Raw genomic sequence first — 27,090 nt, forward strand, 5'->3', positions numbered from 1 at the left:
CGTGCCCAGGTTCACCGCATCTCATGTAAGACAACTATAGGACATCTTGCTAGTTATTCTTAGTCTATGTCAGTTAAGGACTCGTTTCCATTAATTCTGACCCTTCGTTGCACCAGAATGTGATTGTATGGCACCGTTAGGAAGTTTAGGACCTCCCAATACCTCCCCGCAGCTCTTCCTCACGGTTCAGCAACAACAACAACAACAACAGCAACGGCGGCGGCGTGCACAGGGAGTGCGCGTCCTCACTCCGGCTTGGTTGGTAGGGGGTGTTGGGAGGGCATGAGGCCTTCCCAACGAGCCGCCATCGAACATGTGCTCGACGGGGTTACCAAATAGGGGCTCCCTGTCAGCTCCTCGTCAAGGGCGGAGCCCGGTAACCCCCGCACCCAATGGAAGCGGCGGACCGGCCCCAGGGGGGCGGAGCCAACCAGCCGAGGGCGTGTGACTCCCCGCTGAGAATGCGCAGGAAGAGGGAGGTGACGTCAGATGCGCGCTGAGCTTGGAGCAAGCAAGACGTACCCTCCGAGTGCTGTGAGGCCTCCCCGCATCTCTGGACTGGACCGTGCTTTATCCTGTCCCCGAGCCAAGGTGCACCTTGTGCTATCGACTACCTGTCCCTTCCTGCCATCAATCCCTGTGTAAGTCAGCCTTGTTCCGTTTGTCTGTGGTCTGTCTGGGTTAAGATAAGACGGTATTTAAGTGCCTATCTCTTCTGTGTCTTTTACCTCACTCTGCCGTGTAATCTACCCCCTTTTCTCCACCACTGTAATTATACCCTCCTCCGGAGGTCTTGAGAACTGTACCCCTTGCGTCGTTTCATCTATCCCAGTCGTTGTGTCCTTTCCATCATTGATTTAGCATAGCGCGATTTGGTCAACGTCTGGGTGGAATCGGGGTCTAGTCGGGGAATAACTGTTCGGTCGCGGTCATACCAACCGCTCGGTCAAAATAACATCTAAACCGCGTCCGTAACAATTTATTTATATATAAACAAGCTGAATGCACCCAGCGTTGCCCGGGTTCTTTTTGAATGAATTTAATCTTCTGTACATAGGTCTGCGAGAGCCCAGTATCAGTTAGTGCTCAACGATTCCTTGTTCTTTCTTCTGTCGGCCCCGCGAGAAAGAATTTTGAAAGCAATGTGTTGCAATCAGTCAGATATTCCTATTAAGTGCATAAGTTGTACTTCAAGAGAATTTTCAAAGAAGAAGAAGATTTCTTGCCAAATGGGCCCAGCCCGGCCGAGGCGGGCCTAGACTGGCCTCACCACCTCGCCCATAACCTTCTCGGGGCCCGTCCCGACATTTTTTGTTTCAGAGGTTTCCTCCTATCTTTCACCATTCAGGAGATTAGCGCGTGCAGACAAACAAACAAACAAACAAAAACTTTCTTTTATATATATATATTGTTACAGACGTGGCTTGGATGTTATTTACCGAGCGGTTTTATGGTATGACCACGTCTGCACAAGTTACCCGATTGTGCCCGAACGTTGACTAGTCGCGCGATGCTGGCTCAATAAGAAAAAGAAGACACCCGGCTGGATTACAATAACACAATACGACACCAATGTTTCAATTCTCAAGACCTCCGGAGGAGATTATATTCGTACGGAAAGGTCAGATTACAGGGGCTAGAGGTATAATCACAGAAAGACAGGCACTTAGACACACTCTTATATTAACCCCGGACAGACGACAGACAAACGGGACAACGGCTGACTCACACGGGGGTTGATGACAGGAAAGCGGGTATCGATGGCTCCAGGTCCTCCTGGGCTCGGGGCAGGGTACAGTACGGTCCGGTCCGGTCCAAAGATGCGGGGAGGTATCGTCGCGCTGGGGGTGGCGGTGGCTTCTCTCTCCAAGCTGAGGCGCATCTCTCGTCACGTCCGGCGCGGGGCCGCGTATATCCGGCGGGGAGTGACACGCCCTCGGCTCGTTAGCTCCGCCCCAGATGGAATCGGCACGTTGCTTCTCATTGGGTGCGTGGGGGGGTTACTGGCTCCGCCCCTGACGAGGAGCTGACAGCCAGCCCCTTCGGGGTAACGCCGTGGAGCGCATGGTCATGGCGGGTAACCGAGCCGGTGTGAGGACGCACACTCCCCGCCCCTCTGTTGTTGTAGTCGTAGTTGTAGTTGTTGTTGTAGTTGTTGTTTGGGGAAGAAGATGGGAGGAGGTATGGGAAAGGTCCTAAACTCACTACTGATGCCATATAATCACATTCTGGTGCAACGAAGAGTCATAATTAATGGAAACGAGGCCTTAACTGACATAGATTAAGAATAACTAGGAAGATGTCCGAAAGTTGTCTACGTGTGGTGCGGTGGACCTGGGCACGACATTTAATGGGGGAATAAGGGGAAGGTCGGCTCTACTGATTGTTATTTACATGCAATGGGACTAGGGAATGGGGGATTGGGGAAAGTTGGGGAGTATTGGAGAAAATAGGGGAATATTTACAAGCGGATATGGAGGCCAAATTCCATATTCGCAACATTGCACCCTTCTCTACCCTCGGGGCGTCCCGACCCGATAAATTTTTACCTACTTTAGTGTGGCACGCAATGTAGTTCCCTCTACTATTAACTCTACCCTGAGTGCGACAGTTTTACAGATATTCACAAATGAGTAAATATGTCCCCCTGCGACGTTGCACCCTTCTCCTCACAGAAACACACCCACAGGATAACCGAATCCGGAAAGAATTCTCAAACTAAACATACAGCCGGTAGGGAGCATTATTTACAAGATTACGCTGATATCTACACTACGATCCAGGACCTGTTTTTGGAGGAACACATGCAGATGTTATGCATAGAGAGAGCGCGCTTGCCAGCATCGATACACCAACCCACGAGTGCTCTGTGGCCGACGGCCTTTAATAACGTGCAGAGCACCCTTTCCCAGCATCAAAAGCACCACCCCACCACCAATCGGTGCAGTCACCATTGTTCATTGGAATAAAAATAAATTCGACAACCCCTAACCCTGCAGGTGTCTCTTGCTCTTCGTGTGGCCTTCAGTGGTGTTAATTAACAGTGGTTCACCTTTATGGCATAGGTGCCACGTTGACCCATAGGTCCATCCCCGGGTGGTGCTTGGCCGCAAACGAACTGCGGTCCATTGTGGGTGGCCACAAACATTGCGGTCCATATGGTGTATCGATCCCGGCAGCAAACAGCGAAAGTGCAGGCCCACAACTGCGCAGCCAGCACCTCTCTCTCCTCTCTCTCTACCCCAAAGCCAGATCCTCGGAGGTGGGAGACAAAAGAAGCAGACAAGTGAGTAAGGTGGTAAGGGCGCAAAAGTGCACGCAATGTAAGGTGATGCACACTGGGGGCACATGGGAACCAGGTGAGACAGGTACGTTCCTATCGTACGCCCCCCCCCCCCCCACCAGGTAACCTACATGGCCCCTCCCTTACCCCTTACTGTATCCACAAAACACAACACTACCCATAAACATCTACTTTACAAATCAACAAACATCCCTACTGTCTTCCCCGTTCCTCCCATATACCAAATTCGTCTTCTCTCCCTCCTAACCAATCAAATTTGCCATTTTCAACTCTCATCAAAATTTGCCATCTCCAACTGCACATCAAAATTTGCCATTACCAATTCATCATCAGTCCCTCCTAGGGAGGGAGAGATGGAATCACCCCAATGTCTCATCCACGTCGTGATGCGTCTCACAAATCCTCACAATCTCATTTCCTGCAACAAAACAAAGAAAACACAGGTGTGGAGTCATCATCATCACCACAGGTAAGTGGCTGCGTATGGTGCGACAGGTTCATCAATCCTAACTATTTCCTAAATGACTTTAACAACTCTACACTACCCGGGGTCTTACTCCGGCCAAACCATTGGCCCTCTTACACTATGGGTTCTAAAAAACCAATCCCCATTGGCCAAACTGTGGTGCTTTTCAATTTGGGGTCTCACTCCCCCGATTCATCTCCCGGTGCCCTCGCACAATTTCTGGGCTGCGGCGTGTACCTCTCCCAGTGGGTCTACCCACCTGCACACCTCCACCACTGCAGTTGCCTCCGAGCTTACCTGCTCCTTACCCTAACCTAACTACCAGGGGAAGGCCCTCTGGCACTCTCCCCACTCGGTGCCCTCTCTGGCACTGGGCTACCCGGGTCCATCCTCCGGATCCTCGGGCCCCATCCACAACTCTACCGGCTCCCAGAGCCCACCTGCGGCCTCACCTGGCCGACATCCTCACAGTGGTGGAGTGCCCAACCAACTACACACACTAACAGGCTACACGCCCAGCCATTTCCACAACACTAATGCACCCATTCACAACACCATTCTGCAACCGCACCACAGATGCCAATATCCAACCACAATTTACCTGTACCCTCTACCTAACACTTACACTACCCGCCCCGGGTATCCGTGATGGGGTCCACTCTTCCCCCATTCACACCTTCGCACCATGCACACCACTCCGTACCACTTACTCCAACTCTCTCCACACACCTGTACTTGCACACCTGTGCTCTCACACCTGGTGCCACCTGCACCCTTCTCTCCCCAAGCGCATTCGCGCTGATCCACAACACTCACTACTCATACACTGCTCCACACACCTGTCCAGTTGCACACCTGTGCAATCACACCTGTTCAGTTGCACACCTGTGCAATCACACCTGTTCAATTCTCACCTGTTCAATCCTCACACACACGGCATCATCTCAGCTAACTACTCCCCTCTGAAACTTGCGCTTCCCAGTCGTCCCTTTAAACTATTGCGCTCCCTCGTCATTATCATCCATACTAATCTACCTGCGTCCCCACTACAGGTATCAGTCACTAACTAAACTTAACGTCACCTAATGTCATCTTCGCTAGATCCCTACAATATAACCTAACCCACCCGGGCTAGTTTTCACTGCCATACACCCCATAAACTATTGCTCCTTTGCCCCCCACCTGTGAGGGATGGTGGATTTGCCATCCCACCACATCGGGGGTCTCTCACTACCAATTTTGCACATCAAATTTCAACAAATTAAAAATTTGCCAATCACTGCCCATCATCTGCCAATCACTACTGCCAATCCCTTGCCAATCATCAAATTTTGTTTTTCTCTAATTTTGGGTCCAAAACACTAACCTCATCACCCAGTCGACTCACTAATACCTCTCGGTGCGCCAATTCCTGTCCAAAGCCCGGCTTCGTAAAGCCAAGCAATGGATGCTGGTTGTTTGGTACCAGCGGCTGGATACGTCCGGCACTCGGTGCAGGGAAGGAGGTTTACCCGGCCCGAGATCCCACGCACCTTCTCGGCACGGAGCCATCCAATGTCCCGATCTCGACCTGCCGGAATGCCTCAACAAAAAGTGGTCGCCATGACGACTCTTTCTATCGGGCTGCCTGCTCCGCTTATTGGAGCACGGACGCGGCCGTTCAAAGCGAGGCCCAGCGTGGGTCGCGCACGGCGGTCCTTTCGAACCCGCCGTGGCTCGGATCCCCGCTGGTTCTCGCGGCACGCGAAACCCGGCACGCACCGAGGGCCCGCTTCGGCTAAAAGTCGACCTAACCTTTAACCTGTGTAACGTCGATGCTTCACCTGGACGCTTACACCCCGCAGCCCGTTCCTTGCTCACACATCCAGCCGTTTCCATGCTCCTCGTACCGTTCCTTACACACCCAGGCACACCCATTCCACTCACAGCCTTGGTCACACACCTGACCACCGAACACTTTGGCACACATTCGTTGGTAGCACACCTCACCAAAACACCTCTTCGCGCCCCCTCCTCTGTCACCGCCTCTGTGACAATCACAGGTGTGCCCTCATTCGCACACCCAACCACGTGCCTCACCACCAACTCCAGCGTGCATTCCCACTCACGCTCTACCATTCCAGGTGTACATCCTTCCATCCCAGGTGTACATCCTCGCTCACCTGTCACAACCAGCTCACTCTCCTTGTCACTCTCACTACTCTCCCCTCCACTCGTGACAACGCACTCACCCTTACTCTTGACAGCACACTCTTTCCCCATGCACCTGTCCGTCACACACCTTTCTCGCGCACACTCTCCCGTCACACCCTCTGTAACACTCACCACAGGTGTGCATTCTTCCTTGCCTTTGACAGCGCACTCTTTCCTCATGCACCCGTCCGTTACACACCTCTCTCGCGCACACTCTCCCGTCACACCCTCTGCAACACTCACCACAGGTGGACACTCTTCCTTACTTCTGACAGCGCACTCTTTCCTCATGCACCCGTCCGTTACACACCTCTCTCGCGCACACTCTCCCGTCACACCCTCTGCAACACTCACCACAGGTGGACACTCTTCCTTACTTCTGACAGCGCACTCTTTCCTCATACACCCCAGAGTCGGACTTTCTCGCACACCTCCTTTTTCGCACACCAGACCTGTCGCACACTTCACCAACGGCCTCTCACGAACACCCGGATCCAAACCAATCCCCAAGCTTCTTAAATCCCCTGGCGCATCATACGCACGACCATATTGGTCACCACTTACACCGGGTCCTCTTCCTCTTCGCTTCTCCTCCATCACCTGCGAATCCCTCATCCGGTTAATGAGCACATCATCACGATCCAAACACAGACTTTGGACCAATTCTTTTATCTCCTCTTTTATCTCTTTGTTATCCCCTCTCCGTCGCTTCTTAATTTCGCTCACCCCTTCTTCCACTTCTTCTAATTTGTGCCTCACCTCTTTTATTCCCCGGTACGTCTCCTCAAGCTCGTCCTCCAAGGCTACCTTGACCGTTTCCAGGTGCGTCCTCACCTGCCGGTCCTTCGTCTCCATTACCTCTATCACCTCGTCCAACCTCGTTGTCAGTCCCTCACGTACCATCTGACATTCCCTCTTTGTCGCTATCAAGTCGTTTCTTATGTCGTTTTGTGTCGCTTTTAAACCTCCTAATACCGCAGTGTTCCTTTGAACCTGCTCCACTAACTCCGTTTGTCCCACCGTCAGCTGCTCCACCTCCTGCGTCAGGTCCTCTATGCCCCCTTGTAACTTTACAGTCCCCTTTCTCACCTCCTTCTCCATGTGCTCCTTACAGTGCCTCACCTCCTCGCGCACTCCTCCGACCTCCTCACTCACTCCTCTTCTGATCTCCTCTCCCATCACTTGCATCTCCTGCCCAGATGCCACCCTCATCTGCTCCATTTCCTCCCTGTGAGCATCCAGTTTGGTTTCTACCCCCATTCTGACCCCCTCTATCTGCTGCTCCATTTGTTTAACTTCCCTTTCCGCTTGGTCCCTCATGTCCCTCAATTTGCCTTCCATACTGTTTTCTAACCCCTCTAACCCATTTTTCACTCCCTCTATCTGATTCTCCTGGGCAGCCATTCTATTTTCTACCCCCGTTAACCCATGTTTCACCTCTTTTATCCCGTTGTCTAACCCCTCAAAATTATTGTCTAACTTCCCAAATTTCTTGTCTAACTTCTCAAAATTATTGTCTAACCCCTCACTGGTACCCCTCGCTTCGTCCCTCATTACCCCCATTTGCTCACTCTGAGCATCCATCCGGTTCCCCATTACCCCCATTTGGTTTCCCAAGTCATTCCTCAGGTCTTCACTTGTCTGGACCATGAGCGCCTTTATTTGTTCCATAAATAGGCCCCAATCCATCGGCGGCGCTGCTACGGTCGCGGGCGCGGTGACCAGCGAGGCGCCATTTTGTGCGTTTGCTACCCCCGCTGTTTCGCTCTCCTCACGTGTCTCAATTTGGTCCTGGACCGACCCTGCTTCACTCTCCCCTACCGGACCCCAGCCGTCTTGATCCGCCATAGCGCGACTTTCAAAATTCGGGTTTTGTAAAACAAAACAAATTTCGGCCGCTCCAAATTTTGACCAAATTTTTTTTTTTTCCTCTATTCGTTTTTTTTTTCTTCAAAATTTGGTCGGGCCTCGAATCTCACTCCCGACACCAATTGTTACAGACGTGGCTTGGATGTTATTTACCGAGCGGTTTTATGGTATGACCACGTCTGCACAAGTTACCCGATTGTGCCCGAACGTTGACTAGTCGCGCGATGCTGGCTCAATAAGAAAAAGAAGACACCCGGCTGGATTACAATAACACAATACGACACCAATGTTTCAATTCTCAAGACCTCCGGAGGAGATTATATTCGTACGGAAAGGTCAGATTACAGGGGCTAGAGGTATAATCACAGAAAGACAGGCACTTAGACACACTCTTATATTAACCCCGGACAGACGACAGACAAACGGGACAACGGCTGACTCACACGGGGGTTGATGACAGGAAAGCGGGTATCGATGGCTCCAGGTCCTCCTGGGCTCGGGGCAGGGTACAGTACGGTCCGGTCCGGTCCAAAGATGCGGGGAGGTATCGTCGCGCTGGGGGTGGCGGTGGCTTCTCTCTCCAAGCTGAGGCGCATCTCTCGTCACGTCCGGCGCGGGGCCGCGTATATCCGGCGGGGAGTGACACGCCCTCGGCTCGTTAGCTCCGCCCCAGATGGAATCGGCACGTTGCTTCTCATTGGGTGCGTGGGGGGGTTACTGGCTCCGCCCCTGACGAGGAGCTGACAGCCAGCCCCTTCGGGGTAACGCCGTGGAGCGCATGGTCATGGCGGGTAACCGAGCCGGTGTGAGGACGCACACTCCCCGCCCCTCTGTTGTTGTAGTCGTAGTTGTAGTTGTTGTTGTAGTTGTTGTTAGGGGAAGAAGATGGGAGGAGGTATGGGAAAGGTCCTAAACTCACTACTGATGCCATATAATCACATTCTGGTGCAACGAAGAGTCATAATTAATGGAAACGAGGCCTTAACTGACATAGATTAAGAATAACTAGGAAGATGTCCGAAAGTTGTCTACGTGTGGTGCGGTGGACCTGGGCACGACATTTAATGGGGGAATAAGGGGAAGGTCGGCTCTACTGATTGTTATTTACATGCAATGGGACTAGGGAATGGGGGATTGGGGAAAGTTGGGGAGTATTGGAGAAAATAGGGGAATATTTACAAGCGGATATGGAGGCCAAATTCCATATTCGCAACAATATATATAGAAGACTAGCCAAATGCACCTGGCGTTGCCCGGGTTCTTTTTGAATGAATTTACAACTATAATTCAGCTTTTACTCGCGGCCGTGGAAGATTGACTACTCTTATTCAGCTCAGCTTTTAATTGCGAAATGGGCCCAGCCCGGCCGAGGTGGCGTCGACCAGCCTCGCCACTGAGCCTATAACCTTCCCGGGGCCCGTCCCGACATTTTTTGTTTTGGAGGTTTCCTCCTGTCTTTCACCGTTCAGGAGATTAGCTTGCACAGACAAACAAACAAAAACTTTCTTTTATAATATAGAGAAGAAGAAGATATATATACAACAACAACAACAACAACAACAACAACAACAACAACATGCATTTTAAGGCCATTGTCCCTGCGAGAGCGGGGTTTTGCCTTGCGGTCCCCATGACAATCTTCTCCATCTTGCCCTATTTTCTGCATCTCTCCTTGTTAACCCCCTTGCCCGCATTTCTTCTTCCACCATCTTTGGCCAAGTCTTTCTCGGTCTTCCCCGTCCTCTACTTCCTTCTACATTCATTTCCATCACTCTTCTCAACCAGTCACTTTCATCCTTCCTCAACACATGACCAAACCATCTCAACCTGTTCCTCTTCACAACATCAATCACAGGCTCTATTCCCATCATTTTTTGCAATTCATCATTTGTCTTCCTCTCTCTCAACGATACTCCGCACATCCATCGAACCATTCTCATTTCCACCCTTTCCAACCTTCGTTGCAGCTCTACGTTCATTACCCATGTCTCGCTCCCATAAATCATAACACTTCTCACACATGCAGCATACACCTTTCCCTTCAGCTTCAACGACACTCCCCTCCTCATCAGCACGCCACTCAATTCCCGAAACTTCTTCCATGCACATCTCACTCGATCAACCGTTGCCGAGTCTGATCCACCTTCTCCATTTAGCATGTCTCCGAGGTAGCAAAATGTTTTCACACCTTCCAGCTTCACGCCGTCTCCAAGATCCAACTCAACATTTCCTCCATCTGCAGCTCCCCCTGTGCACACCTTACATTTGAATGTAGCTGCCACACTGGTTAATGACCCTCTCAGACCACTACATTTTTGATGAACCCACTCAGCGCACATTGTACATTGAATGGACTTCACTCCGACACCCTTCCTGCACACAGCACAGGGCCACTTCCCAGTTCTTTCCACCTCACCACATGCTTTACCACTTGCCATCACCTTCGTCTTTCCGATATTCACCTTCAGACCTTTTGTCTCCATACATTCCTTCCACTTGTTCATCTTTTCCTTCAGTCCATCCATACTTTCCACAATCAACACCATATCATCTGCATACAACTCCCACGGTAAACCCTCCTTTACGTTCTGAGCCAGCACCTCCATCACAGCTACAAATAGTAGTGGACTTAGTACCGACCCCTGATGCACTCCCACCTTCACCTCAAACTCACCACTGTTCCCGTCCTTCGTCCTTATCTTCTCTGCCGGTCCTAAAACTGGGTTACTCTCTATGTTTCCATCCCATTCATTCTCTGTATTCAACAGCATTTCCATATATCTTTTCCATCTTCCTTTAATTCCATCTGGGTCCACAACGATTTGTCCCACTTCATCCTTCAAGCAACTCACCCCCATCACATCACACCTCTCTTTCGCTATCTGCTTTGCAATCCTGAATACTGCTCTCTGACCCTCTTCCGAATCCAAGCATTCTCCGAACATTTTCCTTCATGCCTCCTGCGCCTTTGCTACCTCTTTCTTTGCAGCCTTCTAACTTTCATGCTCTGCTGTTTCTGCTCCCGTACCCTTCACCTTCTGCCACTCCTTGAACTTCTTCCTCTTCTCGTCAAGCCTCTTTCCAACTTCATCATCCCACCACCATGTTTCCGAGTGCCTCGGTGGTCCTTTTGTCCATCCACATACCTCACCAACGGCTCCCAACAGACTAGCTTTCATTGACATCCAACCACTTTCAAGCTCAACCACATCATCCTCTACCCTACTCAGCCTCTCTTTTAATGCCTCCCTTACTGTCACCTCTTTCAACCTCCACACCTTCATTCTCGGTTGGTACTTCACCCGCCGAGCTCTCCTCGCACCTTTCACCCTTATGTCACAGACAACCAAGTGGTGCTGTGAAACAGCCTCCTCCCCCGGGATCACCTTTGTGTCCCGGAGGTGCCCCCTATCTCGCCTACGCACCATCAGGTAGTCAACGGTTGTCGTCGATCCACCTGACATGTATGTAACAAGCTTATTATCCTCTTTCTGGAACTGAGTATTACAAATCAACAAATCAGCTCCATCAGCAAACTCCAAAATCCTTTCACCTTCTCCATTTCTCACACCATATCCGTAACCCCCATGAACTCCCTCAAAACCATCCATACTCCATCCAAGAAGATATATATATAATATATATATATATATATATATATTTATACATATATATATATACATATATATATATATATATATATATATATATATGTATAAAAAAATATATATATATATATATATATATACAATAATAAAAGGGAATGTCCGTTCGTCGGTCTGTCTGTCTGTCTGTCTGTCTATCTGTCTCCTCCATAACTCCAACACCATGAAACCTCGCGGCCCCAAACTTTGCATGCATGCACCTGGACCTCCAATAGATTGCAAGGATGAAAACTGTGTGTTTGGGTGTGTTATAACACCCTTTTTGAAGATGATTAACGAGGTGCTCATAAGAAAAAAAACCCTGATGTGGTGGCTTACTGATATGGCGGCCCACAATCTTGGTCAGTCCACTGCACCTCACTGGGTTCTTTAGCTGCCATTTTGTTTCGGCCTTCTCAAATGTGCCTGCCTTGGAAACACGATCAATAATTATCATTATGAAGGAGCTGGGGCTCCCACGTCGATCGGAAGAATGGACGCGACAAAAAGCTGGAATTCATCCGAGTTGCTTTAATCAAACCAAACACTCAGGCACTCTGAAAAGCCCGTTTATCGGGCAGCAATATATATACATATTATCCCGGAGCGTTTGCCCAGGAAAGGCGAGAGGGGGCGTGGCCCGGCGTCCTGGCTGCGGCCTGGCAAGTTGAGGGCGAGCCTGCCCGGGCGTCCCGACCGAGGCCTGGCAAGTTGAGCGCGGGCCTGCCCGGGCGTCCTGGACGAGCCCGGCATGGTGATCGCTCCGCGTCCTTGATAGGTGCAAGGCGATTGTGAAAACCCAGCGGTAGCCGCTACAATTACATAATTTAAGCAGTTCATCAAAATCTGGATTCAGATTCAGATATGAATTCAGATTCAGATATGAGGATTGGATGCTGTAGACTAAATAATATCCAAATCTGGAGTGAAATTTGACAAAATTTACTATATCTAGTGATTGGTGAACGCTATTCAGGCTACTTTTGCAAGCCATGGTGTTACAGTAGACAGAGCACCCCTTTTGTTTTTCGTCACAAGGCCGGGGAAGTTTGGGTGTGTTATAACACCCTTTTTTTGAATTTGTCTGATCGCAGTGGTTTCCACATGATTTTCAGCTTGAAATCGATCTGTTTCAAAAATTCATCGGCCATTTCAACCAAAAGCAATCAGCTTGCTATCGCTTGCAAAGCCAGCCATTCCTTATCACCCATTTTGTTGGAGTTTTTGCTGGAGTGCTTCAGCCACTTGGCGAGGGCTCTACAAATGAGGTGAGAAGTCCTCTGCACTCAAATAATTAGTCACAAGGCCGGGGAAGTTTGGGTGTTCCATAACACCCTTTTTGAATATGATTAACGAGGTGAACCACCACTTGGTGAACACAATTCAGGATGCTCTTCTTAACACTAGAATACTATTCAAGCCATGGTGTTACAGTAGACATAGCTGCCTTTTTGTTTTCACGTACCCATTTTTTCATTGACTAACATTTTTGAGCGATATCGTCACTCTCCGCCTCCCCCCTCCCCCCTCCCCCCCCCCCCCCGCTTCCTTGCCCCACTGTCCTTCCCTTCTCTCTCTCCTCCTTGCTCCCCCACCCATCCTCACCCTCCCTTCTTCTCTCCTTCCTCATTTCTTTCTCTCCCCTCCACCCTCCCTCCTCTCTCTGCCCCTCCACTCCACTCCCTTTCCTTCCTCCTCCCTTCCCTTCTCACCGTCCCTCCCTCCCTTCTCCTCCCCATTTCGTCCACTCTTCCCTCCCCCTATCCCCCTCCCTCCCCTCCCCCTTCCCCACACCTCCGCCTTTCCCCCCCTCTCCCCACCTCCGCCTTTCCCCCCTCTCCTCCCTCTCCCTTCCTTCCAACCCTCCCTCCCCCTCCCTATCTCTCCTCCCCCTCCCTCCTCCCCTCTACAGTCTACACCTCATTCATATTCCCATCAGGCAGCGACTCATTGTTACCGGTAACGCCGGGTACTTTTGCTAGTGTGTGTGTATGTGTGTGTGTGTATATATATACACACAGGTGTAAATATGTGTGTTCGTATATGTGTGTAAATATATATACAGTATATATATATATATATATATATATATATATATATATATATATATATATATATTATATATATACATATACATACATGCATATACATACATATACATGCATATATATACATACATATACATATATATACATACATATGTATACATATACATACATATATATACATATACATATACATATATATACATACATATATATACATGTGTGTGTGCATGTGTCAAGCACCTCTAACACCCTTTGTTCTTATCCACCTCTGTCTGGATCCTCATTATGCAATAACTTTCAGGTTCTGGCTCAGGGTTTTCCTGTGGGATTTTGGCCTCTGCTTAATTTTGCACTGCCACTCTATCCTCCTCCCCCCCGCCCCCCACCCTCTTCCCCATTACTTAACGCAACCATGAACACTCAGTCTTTCCATCTGTGAATGGTGTTTATTTCTCTTTCACACCTACTACATGAAAAGATGCCCAATTCCTAGTTCTCATAAATGCTATTCCTTACACAAGGGCACCATAATTCAGTGTCAGCATAGTAATGACATTATCAGAAAAAAATATCATAACCATAAAAAATTAATGCATTGGCACAAAGGATTAGTTTGCATCAAACAAAATGCTTAAATCTAAATGCATGTGACACAGAGATCACTTAAAAGCAAATCAAACTGCAGATTTCCTAATGGGTCCAAACTCACGGATGCAACAATAACATCGCAGCAGCTGAAAAGATTTGGATTGAATACAATAGCCCCAGGCAACACAAGGAGGAATTTTAATCCTCCTTGAACAGCTGCAGCAGAGTTATTGAAAATAACTTTTGCTTTGGACTCCAAATGGTGTCAGGATAGAAACATTTGGTAAAACTCGTTATATATTCAGCTCGTAGTGTTTTACGTGATGAAAGAAAACAGATAACGGATAAGTTGTTGAACAGCTATTTTTAAAAATTTAATAAAACCTCATGATGTCCACTTCCGGCAGAACCAGCACAGAGTACATGAATGAATAAAAAAAAATGAATGAATACAAGATATCAGTAAATAATGAGAAAAATATAAAGAGAAAATAAGAAGAGGAAAAAACTAAACAAAAATCAACATAACTAACTATGTTATCATACTCGGTTTCTAATGTGACATATATATATAAGGGGGATTTAAGCACTGAGAGATCAAGAGCTTCCGAGATCAAGATGTCTAATCCACAATCCTGTTTTTATGAACAGGGGATTGTGTTGTGTTTTTGGTGGAGAAATCCACTGTGTATTGTTAATATTGTTAATATTGTTACTATTGTTACTATTGTTGATATTGTTAATATTGTTAACATTGCTAATATTGTTACTATTGTTGATATTGTTAATATTGTTAATATTGTTAATATTGTTAATATGGTTAATATTGTTAATATGGTTAATATTGTTAACATTGTTGTTGATATTGTTAATATTGCTAATATTGTTAATATTGCTAATATTGTTACTATTGTTGATATTGTTAATATGTTTAATATTGCTGATATTGTTAATATTGCTAATATTGTTACTATTGTTGATATTGTTAATACTGCTCTCCCCCTCCCCTCCCCCCCTCCATCCTCCCCTTCCCTTCCCCCTACACCCTCCCCTTCCGCCCTTACCCTCCCCCTTCCACCCTTGCCCTCCCCCTTCCCCCACCTCCCCCCTCCCCTCACCCACCTCCCCCCTCCCCTCACCCACCTCCCCCCTCCCCTCACCCACCTCCCCCCTCCCTTCCCCTCTCCCCTTCCCCTCTCCCCTTCTTCGCCCCTTCGCCCTCCCCTCCCCCCCCCGCTCCCCTCCCCTCCCCCCTCCATCCTCCCCTTCCCCTTCCCCCTACACCCTCCCTTCCCCCTACACCCTACCCCTTCCCCCCTTACCCTCCCCCTTCCACCCTTGCCCTCCCCTTTCCCCCACCCCTCACCCTCCTCCCCTCTCCCCTCCCCCTCCCCTCTCCTCCCCCCCTCCCCTTCCCCATCCACCCTACCCTCTCCCCTTCCCCCCTCCCCTCCCCCCTCTCCCCTCTCCCTCTCCCTCCCCCTCTCCATCCTCCCCCTCTCCCCCCTCCGCTCCCCCCCTCCATCCTCCCCTTCCCTTCCCTTCCCCCTCCCTACACCCTCCCCTTCCGCCCTTACCCTCCCCCTTCCACCCTTGCCCTCCCCCTTCCCCCACCTCCCCCCTCACCCACCTCCCCTTCCCCTCTCCCCTTCGCCCCTCCCTCTTCTTCGCCCTCCCCCCCCGCTCCCCTCCCCTCCCCTTCCCCCTCCCCCTCCCCTGCCCGGCAATGCCGGGTACTTCTGCTAGTTGTTGATATTGTTGATATTGCTAATATTGTTAATATTGTTAATATTGCTAATATTGTTAATATTGCTAATATTGTTAATATTGGTACTATTGTTAGTATTGTTAATATTGCTAATATTGTTACTATTGCTAATATTGTTTGTATTGTTAATATTGATAATATTGTTAATATTGTTACTATTGTTTATATTGTTAATATTGTTAATATTGCCAATATTGTTACTATTGTTAATATTGTTACTATTGTTAATATTGTTAATATTGCTGATATTGTTAATATTGCTAATATTGCTAATATTGTTAATATTGTTAATATTGCTAATATTGTTAATATTGCTAATATTGCTAATATTGTTAATATTGTTAATATTGCTAATATTGCTGATATTGCTAATTTTGTTAATATTGTTAATATTCTAATATTGCTAATATTGTTAATATTGTTAATATTGCTAATATTGTTGATATTGTTAATACTAGGGCATGCCCGTACTATATATATAGGACGTGCCCGTAAGTGCGTGATGTTACCGTACAATGAATGTATCGTCCCGACGCCGCAGCTCGGATGGCGCTGCAGTTAATCGGGCCCCCAAATTCCTCATCGACGATAACTAAACAATATATTATATGAATCGCACCGTACATACCTCCTTCTAGATCTTGTTCTTGTCTTGATATACTCACTCAGTCTCACTCTATCACGACTGAGTCCTCCCAGCTCCTCCAAATGGCGCCCGCTCGCCGCTACGTAAGTCCGGAAGTGACGTCCTCATTTGACTGTCCGGAAGGTCGCATATCGCAGGAAAGCGAAAGAATCGCAAATTAGTTTTAATTAGTTTTAAAACATCGTTTAACGCCAACATAGCGCCAACATAGTTTGCCGACGGGAAATAAATGAATACGCTCTCAAATGTGCCATCCGAGGCAGAGTCTGTTCGCCACGTTCGGCACACGTGATAGCTCGCTGCTCTCCGATTGGTTGAATCGTTTTTTGGACATAGCTCGGTAACTACTTCTGCGATTAATTTAAAACCTTGAAAAGGCACATCCTCGGGTCCCCAGCAATATACCTGGCAAGTTTCAAGTATATCGGACCGGTAGTTGTCGAGAAACAGCGGTCACAGACAAACATACATACAAACATACAAACATACAAACATACACACAGAGATTGCTGGAATTATAGATAGATTGTTAATATTGCTAATATTGTTAATATTGCTAATATTGTTAATATTGTTAATATTGCTAATATTGTTAATATTGTTAATATCTATATAATAATAGCGTAAGGACTCGACTTTGTTATCCCTTTTACGCCACACCCAGTGACCCGATGCCCACGGCACTAATGGATTTACGATCTACGAACCGCGCTCTTTGTTTATCACGTACAGCCATACTCGAAAAATCTGAATTAGCCGACGATGGGGCCCAAACGCATCCGATTAACTGCCCATACGACGCCATCTTATTGGCGTCTGCTGGGTGAAGGCGAAGCAAGCCGTCCGCTGATTGGACAGTCGAAGGCGACAGCAAGCCGTCCACTGAGTGGACAATCCCAGAGTGGTGCTATGCCGATTCCTATTACGAATCCATTCATTTTTCAAAAGTATATCGTAGCGTTGTCATTTAAGTAGATTGCAATAAATACGTTGTTCATATACGCACTCTTCATTCTCCTCTTTCTTCCTAACTCTTACTCGGACAAGCAAATCCCCGATGGCCTATGCCATCCATAATGGTACACTTTATCCATACACCACATCCTCCCTTCCGTGGATGTTCCATGGGTTTAGGCTAGTTGTTAATATTGCTAATATTGCTAATATTGTTAATATTGTTAATATTGCTAATATTGTTAATATTGCTAATATTGTTAATATTGCTAATGTTGCTAATATTGTTAATATTGTTAATATTGCTAATATTGTTAATATTGTTAATATTGCTAATTTTGTTAATATTGTTAATATTGCTAATATTGTTAATATTGTTAATATTGCTAATGTTGTTAATATTGTTAATATTGCTAATGTTGCTAATATTGTTAATATTGTTAATATTGTTAATATTGCTAATTTTGTTATTATTGTTAATATTGATAATATTGCTAATATTGTTAATATTGTTAATATTGCTAATATTGTTAATATTGTTAATGTTGCTAATATTGCTAATATTGTTAATATTGTTAATGTTGCTAATGTTGCTAATGTTGCTAATATTGTTAATATTGTTAATATTGTTAATATTGTTAATGTTGCTAATATTGCTAATATTGTTAATATTGCTAATATTGTTAATATTGTTAATATTGCTAATATTGTTAATATTGTTAATATTGCTAATATTGCTAATTTTGCTAATTTTGTTAATATTGCTAATATTGTTAATATTGTTACCCTCGCCCGAGGAGAGGCGATTTAATTTAATTTTAGTCTTAATTTGGATCCATTTTTGTTCTTTCGCACAGAATATGAGTATGTCTGTTAATTACATACCATTGAAATGATAATGGTAATGATAATACATAACGATAATGATACATCATGATAATGATGATGGTAATGATAATAATGATAATTATAATGGCACATAATAATGATACATATTGATAATGGTAATAATAATGATAATGGTAATAATAATAATTACAATAATGATATTGATAATGGTAATAATAATGACATTGATAACCATACATAATGATATTAATAACGATAACGATAATGGTACATAAAATATGATGGTAGTGATAATAAAAATAAGGATAATGATAATTATAATGCTACATAATAGTGCATAATGATAATAATGACAATGATAATCATACATAATGACAATAACACATCATGATAATAATGATAACTATAATGGTATATAATGATAATGTTGATAATGATGATTATGATAATAATGATAATGGGTTATCAATTACGTATTATTTGTCTCGTTGCTAAATGTAACGGGGTTTTTACATCGAGTAAATGCATCTGGCACAACTAGATATAAACTCCTCTTCGGAGGTACTCCATGATGCAGCACCCTGCCTGTGAAGGACCAGGTCAGCAGTTTAAGTTATATGCAATTCTGTTGGAAATCAAAGCAAGACACGAGTTTCTATAATCAAAGCAAGCCAGGAACCAAACCGAGGCTTGACAGATCAAGGGCAAGTTTGCTGGGCCTGAGCAATCCTGTTCGTCCACATTGCTAAATGCTCATGGAGCATTTTACATACTTTCGGACACACATTCATTAGCAATTATTATTTTTGTGCAGTAAATCATTGTATTGCACAGAATCATGTCAAAACATGGTTTGCACTGCTGAAGGAGGAAGCCAAACATGTGATTTACTCTTCAGTGCCATCAGGGACAATCGAATGGGTGATGCCTTTGGGTGATGGTCTGCATGTCTGCCCTGAGCAGATGGTTTGTTCTGTTAAAAATGCTTCTTCGTGCGAATGATCAAATGACTCATACACGAGTGTGAAACGTAGGCCACCACAGCTCAACAAGGGTCGACAAACAGCCAGCCCTGTTTGAAGGTTGCAATCAAAACGTCGATGGCCTGTTTTACTCCAAAATGTTTTGTCATGCTAATGTGCTCAGGAGACCGAAACAGCTGTCACTGTCCATTGGCAGATGGCGAAGGTAACTCAGATAGCAATTTGGTGGGGCAACCATCTATTCCTTCTGCAAGAATGACCATCGGGGTGGTGTCTGCCCCCATTGAATCGGACTCATAGATACGGGCAAGATTCGCCGAGAATGACAGATGCAATGTAAACTACTTCAATTTGAGAATATGGACTCTGAACGACTTCATGGTCATCAGGAAAATAGTCTTGAAGCATTTTCGAGTTCATCTATCTATAATTCCAGCAATCTCTGTGTGTATGTCTGTGTGTCTGTGTGTCTGTGTGTTTGTCTGTGACCGCTGTTTCTCGACAACCACGGGTCCGATATACTTGAAACTTGCCAGGTATATTGCTGGGGACCCGAGGATGTGCCTTTTCAAGGTTTGTAATTAATCGGACAAGTACCTACCGAGCTATGTCCAAAAAACGCTTCAACCAATCAGAGAGCAGCGAGCTATCACGTGTGCCGAACCGTTAATGCAATGCAAGCGTTAATGCGTTAATGCAAGGCTTTTCTTTTTTTCCCTCTTCTCTTTCTACTTTTCCTTGCGATTAAATTGCAAACAGCCAAAATACGTTGGCGCTAATTGAATAATTGGCCATTAACACTAAAATAATCGTAACTGCGATATGCCAACTTCCGGACAGTGCAGCCTTCCATGTTGTTGTTGTTTGCAGCAGCTGTTTGCAGCAAGGCAAGGCTTTTCTTTTTTTCCCTCTTCTCTTTCTACTTTGCCTTGCGATTAAATTGCAAACAGCCAAAATACGTTGGCGCTAATTGAATAATTGGGCATTATGTTTTACAACTAATAAAAACGAATTTGCGATTCATTCGCTTTCCTGCGCGTTTGTGTACGCGATGGCGATTTCTTTACCAAACTCCGGAAGCCGTTCGCTTTGGACCGAACCATTGCATGTAAATAGAGGGGGGGGATTGTCACCACTCGCAAGCCGTTCGCTTTGGACCAAACCATTTCATGTAAATAGGGGGGGGGATATAATTTTAGATATATATATAGTACGGGCATGCCCTAGTATTTCAGAATGGGCCTAGTGCCTTGGTTGATTAACAAGGGATTATGCCACTGATCAGTCAGGGGCTCACCAAAACTGATGAACATACATACAAAGACCAATTGTGTCAACATGCGGCTGGTTTTGAGCCCACATTCAGCTACCTGTGCACATCAGGAGAGTTTAAAGGTAGGATTGGGGTGGTTTTATTGTGTGCAAAGATTAACCCGTGGATACTGCAAACAGAAAACTCACAAGAACTCCGCTCGCTGGATATTCTATGCACAGCTGATGACTCGTTTTTAAACGTAGCTTGTTGATTTACAAGATGGACGACAAAACGGACAGCAGTTGAGTCGCACGGATACTCAGATACTCTTGGCCATGGTGGTGGATACTCAGATACACATCGAAAACCAGTTTCTCACATTTTTCTTCTAATATAATCTTTAACATTTTTCAGGAATCCTTTTATACATTATAGTGTTTTACACAAGTGTTTTTAAGTTTCGTTTTCACTTTATCAGCCATTGCGTTTAGATCTAGCATAGGCCTCAATGAGCCTGGTGTTGGCTTAGCGGTTAGGGTGCCGGCTTGGGATCCTCGGACCCTGGGTTCAAATCCCGCTCAGATCGCTGTATTAATGCCAGGTGGGTTGATTCAGCCCGTCATCCTTCTTCGGTCGGCAAATTGAGCACCAGCTCACTGGTAATTCCCTGTGTGTCGCAAGAGGTGACTATCAGGGTTGGCGGCAGGAAGGGCATCCGGCTGTAAAACATTGCTTCAAAAAGGGGACCAAAAAGGCATTGCTTCAAAAAGGGGACCAAAATGGGACCAAAAAGGCATTGCTTCAAAAAGGGGACCAAAATGGGACCAAAAGGCATTGCTTCAAAAAGGGGACCAAAATGGGACCAAAAAGGCATTGCTTCAAAATGGGACCAAAAAGGCATTGCTTCAAAAAGGGGACCAAAAAGGCATTGCTTCAAAAAGGGGACCAAAATGGGACCAAAAAGGCATTGCTTCAAAAAGGGGACCAAAAAGGCATTGCTTCAAAAAGGGGACCAAAATGGGACCAAAAAGGCATCGCTTCAAAAAGGGGACCAAAAAGGCCAACCCCTGCTCTGCAGGTAAAAATAGCCTCTGAAGGTGGTTCTATAGGCGTCAATGACTAGGCCGAATTTATTTTCTGTGTTTGTTTTTGTATACATGATTGAGGCTTGTAGAAGTGCTGGTGCAGAATGGAAGGGAACGGAATGGAAAGCGGGAAAACACCAACAGCAGAGTAGAAGTGAGAATGGGATCAAGAGGACGTTCATATATTGACACATGGGGGTGAACAAGCTGCACACAAACTGAACGAAACACAGCAAGAAGAGAAAGGGGGGAAGTGGGGATGAAACACAAAAGGAACAAACTAAGCAACAACTAAGAAATAAAAAGAGGTGAGGGAGAAGGGAAAAATCAAAATAACCTGGAAAAAGGGAGTGCTTGGGAATGAGATCATTTGGGGTGGAGGAGATCATGAGTATGGATGACCTGAGGTAGTGGCGTACAGCTGTCTTGAGACCCTGGAGAAAATAACGTGACAGCAGACTGGGGAAGTCGGTTCCACATGCGAGATAAAAGGAGTAATAAATGAATGGAGGCGAGCAATGAGGCCAGGCGTGTTTCACTCTAAAGAGCCCCGCAGTCCAAGGGATTCGTTCTCAATGGCCAAGGGAAGTTCTGGATGGAAACTCAGACGATAACTTATCGCTCCATCATGGCCTTGAACGACAGGATTTCAGAGAACCGAAAGGTCAAAAAATGATTCACAATGCAACTTCAAGGTCGACTTGTGAATCCTTGCTTGTTGATTTATGAGCAAATGGATGCAGAGCCTCAAATTGGCTCGAGAATACCCAGCAGATTTCTCATCACGAGTCTTCTCCGGGAAAGTGACTCAATTCATCAGTTTTGGAAAAAGAAAGACGAGGATGTGTATGTATATTTAGATATATAAATGATTCACCACCAGCTCAAATGCATCACTCCTGCATGTCAACAACAATGGAAGAGACCTTTTCAAATGTTTCGGTTCTTCTCCGCATCTGTCAGTCACTAATAGTGATTAACAGCTCAGGTGAGCTTTCATACAGCGAGAACGACTTCATCAAATACAAATTATGATCTACGATGAAGGATGAACGTCTTCGCTGACCTCATTCTTTAAAGTACTGTATTGATATAAACATTCCTTGACAAATCAGCTCTGATAAGATCATTGATGAATTTCTGGTTGCAAATTCATGCAACTGTGATTTGGGTTGAATGGTCTTACTTTTTCAAACCTTCCTTTTAGCTCATTTTTGTAAGTAAACGACATTATAGTCAGGTTCACTATGTTTTTTTCGTTCAAAATCATGGTAGATTAGCAAACCTATACATTTTTGGAAACGTGGGACCATGGAAACATGGAAACTCATGGAAAATGTTTGGAAACATGGAAAATCTGAAAATCAATGTTTACATTTGCCAATTCTGACCAATTCGATTCGACCAATTCGACCAATCGACCAATTCCATTCGACCAATCGCTTCGATCGACCATTCGACCAATTCGATCGATTCGATTCGATTCATCGAATTCGATTCGTTCGACCAATTCGATTTGCCAATCAATTTGACCGACCTTTGCTTGTGTGGAACGGACTGTGAAAACGATGCGGACTATATTGTCGGATACGACACACAGGACAGTGACGACGAACTCTAAATGGCATATTCTGTAATCGTGTATGTTTGATGCCATTGACTGCCTGTGTATATTTTGTCATTGACTGCCTGTGTAGATGTGAAGTTATACTGACTGCATGTGTATATATGATTTTGCTGACTGCCTGTGCATGTTTGGTGATATGAATTATTGTGACACATTTTGATGTTATTAACTGCCTGTACAATATGATAACATGTATTTGATTATGCAACTTATCGCGAATATAAAGACAGTATTTTGCAATTCAAAACCTTTGATTCGTGTCTTACCATTCCCCATAGCACTAATTTGATACTTTCATTGGATTCCTTGTCCCTGAAAATATAGGTTTAGTATATTTTTAAAAGTTTTTAGGGTAATTAGAGGCAGAAATAGAACAAAATATGTATTTTACAGTGGCCATTTTGAAAATCCAAAATGGCCGCCATACAGGTATCTCTCCAAATGTAAACATTGATTTTTAGTTTCCTTATGCTATAACCTTTCCAAAAATGTATAGGTTTGCTAATCTACCATGATTTTGAACGAAATATAATTTATTGCCATAGTGAACCTGACTATTACTGGGGACCCACTGCGAATCTGTTTCAAAAAAACACATCAAGTAGTAAATCTTCTGACATGTTTCTTTAATAAAAAGCGACGTTGAACATGTAATTCCCTCCAACGCCCTCCGGAGCCACCAATATTTCAGTAACCCAGGCCTCCCATAGGCTTAAGCACCTGCTGAAAAAGAGAATGCCATTGTGTACCGGTGCTCTCGCCAAATTCATAAATCCTGCTCTAACTCCAGGAGAACAGCATCATTGGTATCACTCCAATAACAATGCAACCAACACAACATTCCAATGACATCCCAGTTAAATTTGCAATCAACAAAATCTATAAAATAAATAAAAGCACTGTCTGTCTGTCCATCCCTGAACTACTCCCTCAGTTTTGGGGCTCGCCCCACCAAACCTTCTGCGGAACCTTTTGGGGTCCCAGCGGATGTCCCAAGGTGAGTGGGATGTTCATACATTTCTCAATGCAATTATGATTTTGAGTTTCCACCCGCACGAACCTGCTCGCTCTCTCTCAGCGTCTCAGCATGTAAACTCATTCACGGGTTTAGCATTAGCAGTTTCGCCATTTACCACATGTGGAAGCATTCGCGGGTTCGGTAATCTACTGTATCTTTGGACCCAGGCCCATCAAATTTTCTGTTCAGCTTTTGGGATCCCTGCACATATCCTAAAGTCGGTGGGAATTTTCATAAAATTTCTCAAAACATTTGGTTCTTGAGATTTCGAGCTCCCACCTGTGCGTAGCACGGGTTCCTCGCTAGTATGGAATAAATGGGAATGCTAATCAGAGCTAGAACGATGTTGGTTGACAAAACAGTGATAGACATATCCTGTCTATCCCAGGGCAGACTGGAACTGGTGATGTCCTGAAGGAAGCCATTTTACCACTGCTCTCACTTCCGCACAACTTATGTCGAGTGAAAAAGCTCAAGGATAACTCAAATGCATGAATACACAAGTCAATGAATACATTTCAGGAGACAAAATGTCTGCTCAAGTTAATTGCTTTCTGTTAGTTACAGACAAATGAGGTGACTTTGAACTGTATGGTCACGGAACACTCGTGACCTTGTCTGGAGGAATGATTCTTTTTCCCTGCAGGTCGGAATGAAAACCAACACAGGTAAGTATATACGCTATTGGTTTTATTAATACATGCAAAGAAGAATTATCTTTACCATAAGGTGCTGGGGATGAGTAAAAATATGGATTATATGATGAAAGGAGCAATCTTGGAATGTATCACACAGGAGAAGGATCTTGGGGTGGTGATAGATAATGGAGGTAAGCAGACAGGGCAGAGTCAGGTATCTATAAGTAAAGCAAACAGGGTTTTAGGTTGTATTCGTACGGGGTTAAATTAGAAATATTAACCAGGTAGTGTTAACATTGTATAGGTGGAGTTTTGGTCACCACATCCGAGGAAGCCCATACACTAGATGCAATAGAGAGGGTTCAGTGTTGGGCTACTGGAGTGATTCCAGGGCTAACTGGACTAAGCTAAGTGTAGCGGCTGAAGGAGATGAGACTTTATGCATTTATGCATTACATGGGGATATGATAGAGATGTTTAAGATATTTAAGGGTATAGATAAAATAAGTGCAGAAGAGCTTTACAGCCAGATACACAGCGATAGGACAAGGTTCCTCGTATTTTTTATTTTTCTTGTATACAAAATGGAGGCTCGTGCAAGAGCTAACATCAATCACAAAAAAAAATAAACGGACACACAAAACATAAAATAAAGGGAGCGGGAGACAACATGGGGAGAGAGAGGGAAGCACACAAGTACAACAGCAGAGAACAGGGACAACGGGAGATCTGTGGGGAGAGGGCTTCTGGGGAAGAGGCATGGGAAGGCAGGGGGAGGGGGGGGGGGGAAGGTATAAAACACATGGACACTGTTAGAACTTCCGGAAGGAAAGAAGTCGGGATTTCAAAAAAAAGTGGATCTCAGGTGAATTAATGGGGGTAGAAAAGATCAAGGTTTTGGATGTGGGAAGACAAGAGATGGTGGTGAACAGCTGTTTTAAAGACTTGGAAGGAGGAGTGGGATTGAAGAGAGTGAGGGAGTTTGTTCCAGAGGTGGGAGTAAAGAGGAATGAAGGAGTGAAGGTGAGCAGAGAGTCTTGATTTTGGCAATTTCACCAGAAGAGGGTTGCAGGCAGATCTTGTGAGACCTGTCGGAATATTTGGGGGACAGAGCACAGAGAGAGCTGGGGGGGGCAAGGCCAGAGAGGAGTCGGTAGGAGACAGAAAGACCACCAACCTGCCTGCGGTGAGTGAGTGAAAGGCCCTCTGAGTTGGCTTCATCGCGGGAGATTCCAATGATTCTGAACGCTTTGGTTTCAACAGCGTGAAGACGAGCTAGGTGTGAGGCAGGAGCACCAGCCCAGAGGGGAGAGCAGTATTCCATTGAGCTGCGGATGAAAGCCTTGTATGTGGTGAGGAGCTCAGGTGTGCCAAGGAAGGACTTCGCACGACGGAGGATGCCCAGTCGGGAACTGGCTTTGGAGGCCAGCTTGGAAATGTGGTTTTCCCAGGAAAGATCATGGCAGATAGTGAGACCCAAAAGATTGAGTGACAGAACGTCTTGGAGAGGATTGTCTTGGAGAGGATTAACAACATAGATGCAAGTGTTCAATCGTCCCACAGTTCAAACACCTCATCTGATGACATCATTAAAGTTATATCGAGCAATACATCACCGCACGTTAAAATTGAGACTTGATGCTGTCATCCTTGACAATGATAAAATTATTAAATGGAAGGGATTGATGACATCTTGTTTTATACTTTGACTTCTTCCTACAGCAACTTGTAACTATCTCCGTAAATAGTTGCTTTGTAAGACAGATTTAACAGCAATCTATAACTACTGTATTGTGCATACAAGAGGCATAGTGTTGAAGACTATAACATTCACCACCGAAGGTGAATGGTGGTTGTGTTTCACCCATGTGTGAGTGTCTCTCTGTCTGTGAGCACGATATCTCAAAACGTTATGGATGGATTCGGAGAAAAATTGGTGGACAGGGTGGGTGTGTGACAAGGATGAATCGATTCGACTTTGGTGAAGATTCGGACTATACATTTTTAAAGTGATTCTTCACCATTGAGTGATCGGGCTAAACCCGATACATGGCACGATATCTCAAAAATTTATGGACGGATTTGTACGAAACTTGGTGGACTAGTTGGGTGTGTGACACGACCAAATTGATTCGATTTTGGTGAAGATCTGAAT

At 45.4% G+C, this 27,090-nt stretch overlaps 1 protein-coding gene across 6 annotated transcripts in view; it reads right to left on the reverse strand.

The window, feature by feature from the left end:
* LOC137439046 (protein 4.1) overlaps positions 1 to 27,090 on the reverse strand; it is a 320,573-nt gene that overhangs the window by 264,028 nt on the left and 29,455 nt on the right. Inside the window, exon 1 of one of the 6 annotated variants that reach the window (XM_078767689.1) lies at positions 16,509 to 16,571. The exons of the other annotated variants lie outside the window; for them this stretch is intronic. The gene's annotated coding sequence lies outside the window, so the exon portion shown is untranslated. Of the gene's footprint in view, positions 1 to 16,508; positions 16,572 to 27,090 lie in introns of those variants that run through there. 6 annotated transcript variants of the gene reach the window in all.

This window comes from Myxine glutinosa, chromosome 13 (assembly GCF_964187855.1).
Source record: "Myxine glutinosa chromosome 13, kmMyxGlut1.1, whole genome shotgun sequence".
Classification (NCBI taxonomy): Eukaryota; Metazoa; Chordata; class Myxini; order Myxiniformes; family Myxinidae; genus Myxine; species Myxine glutinosa.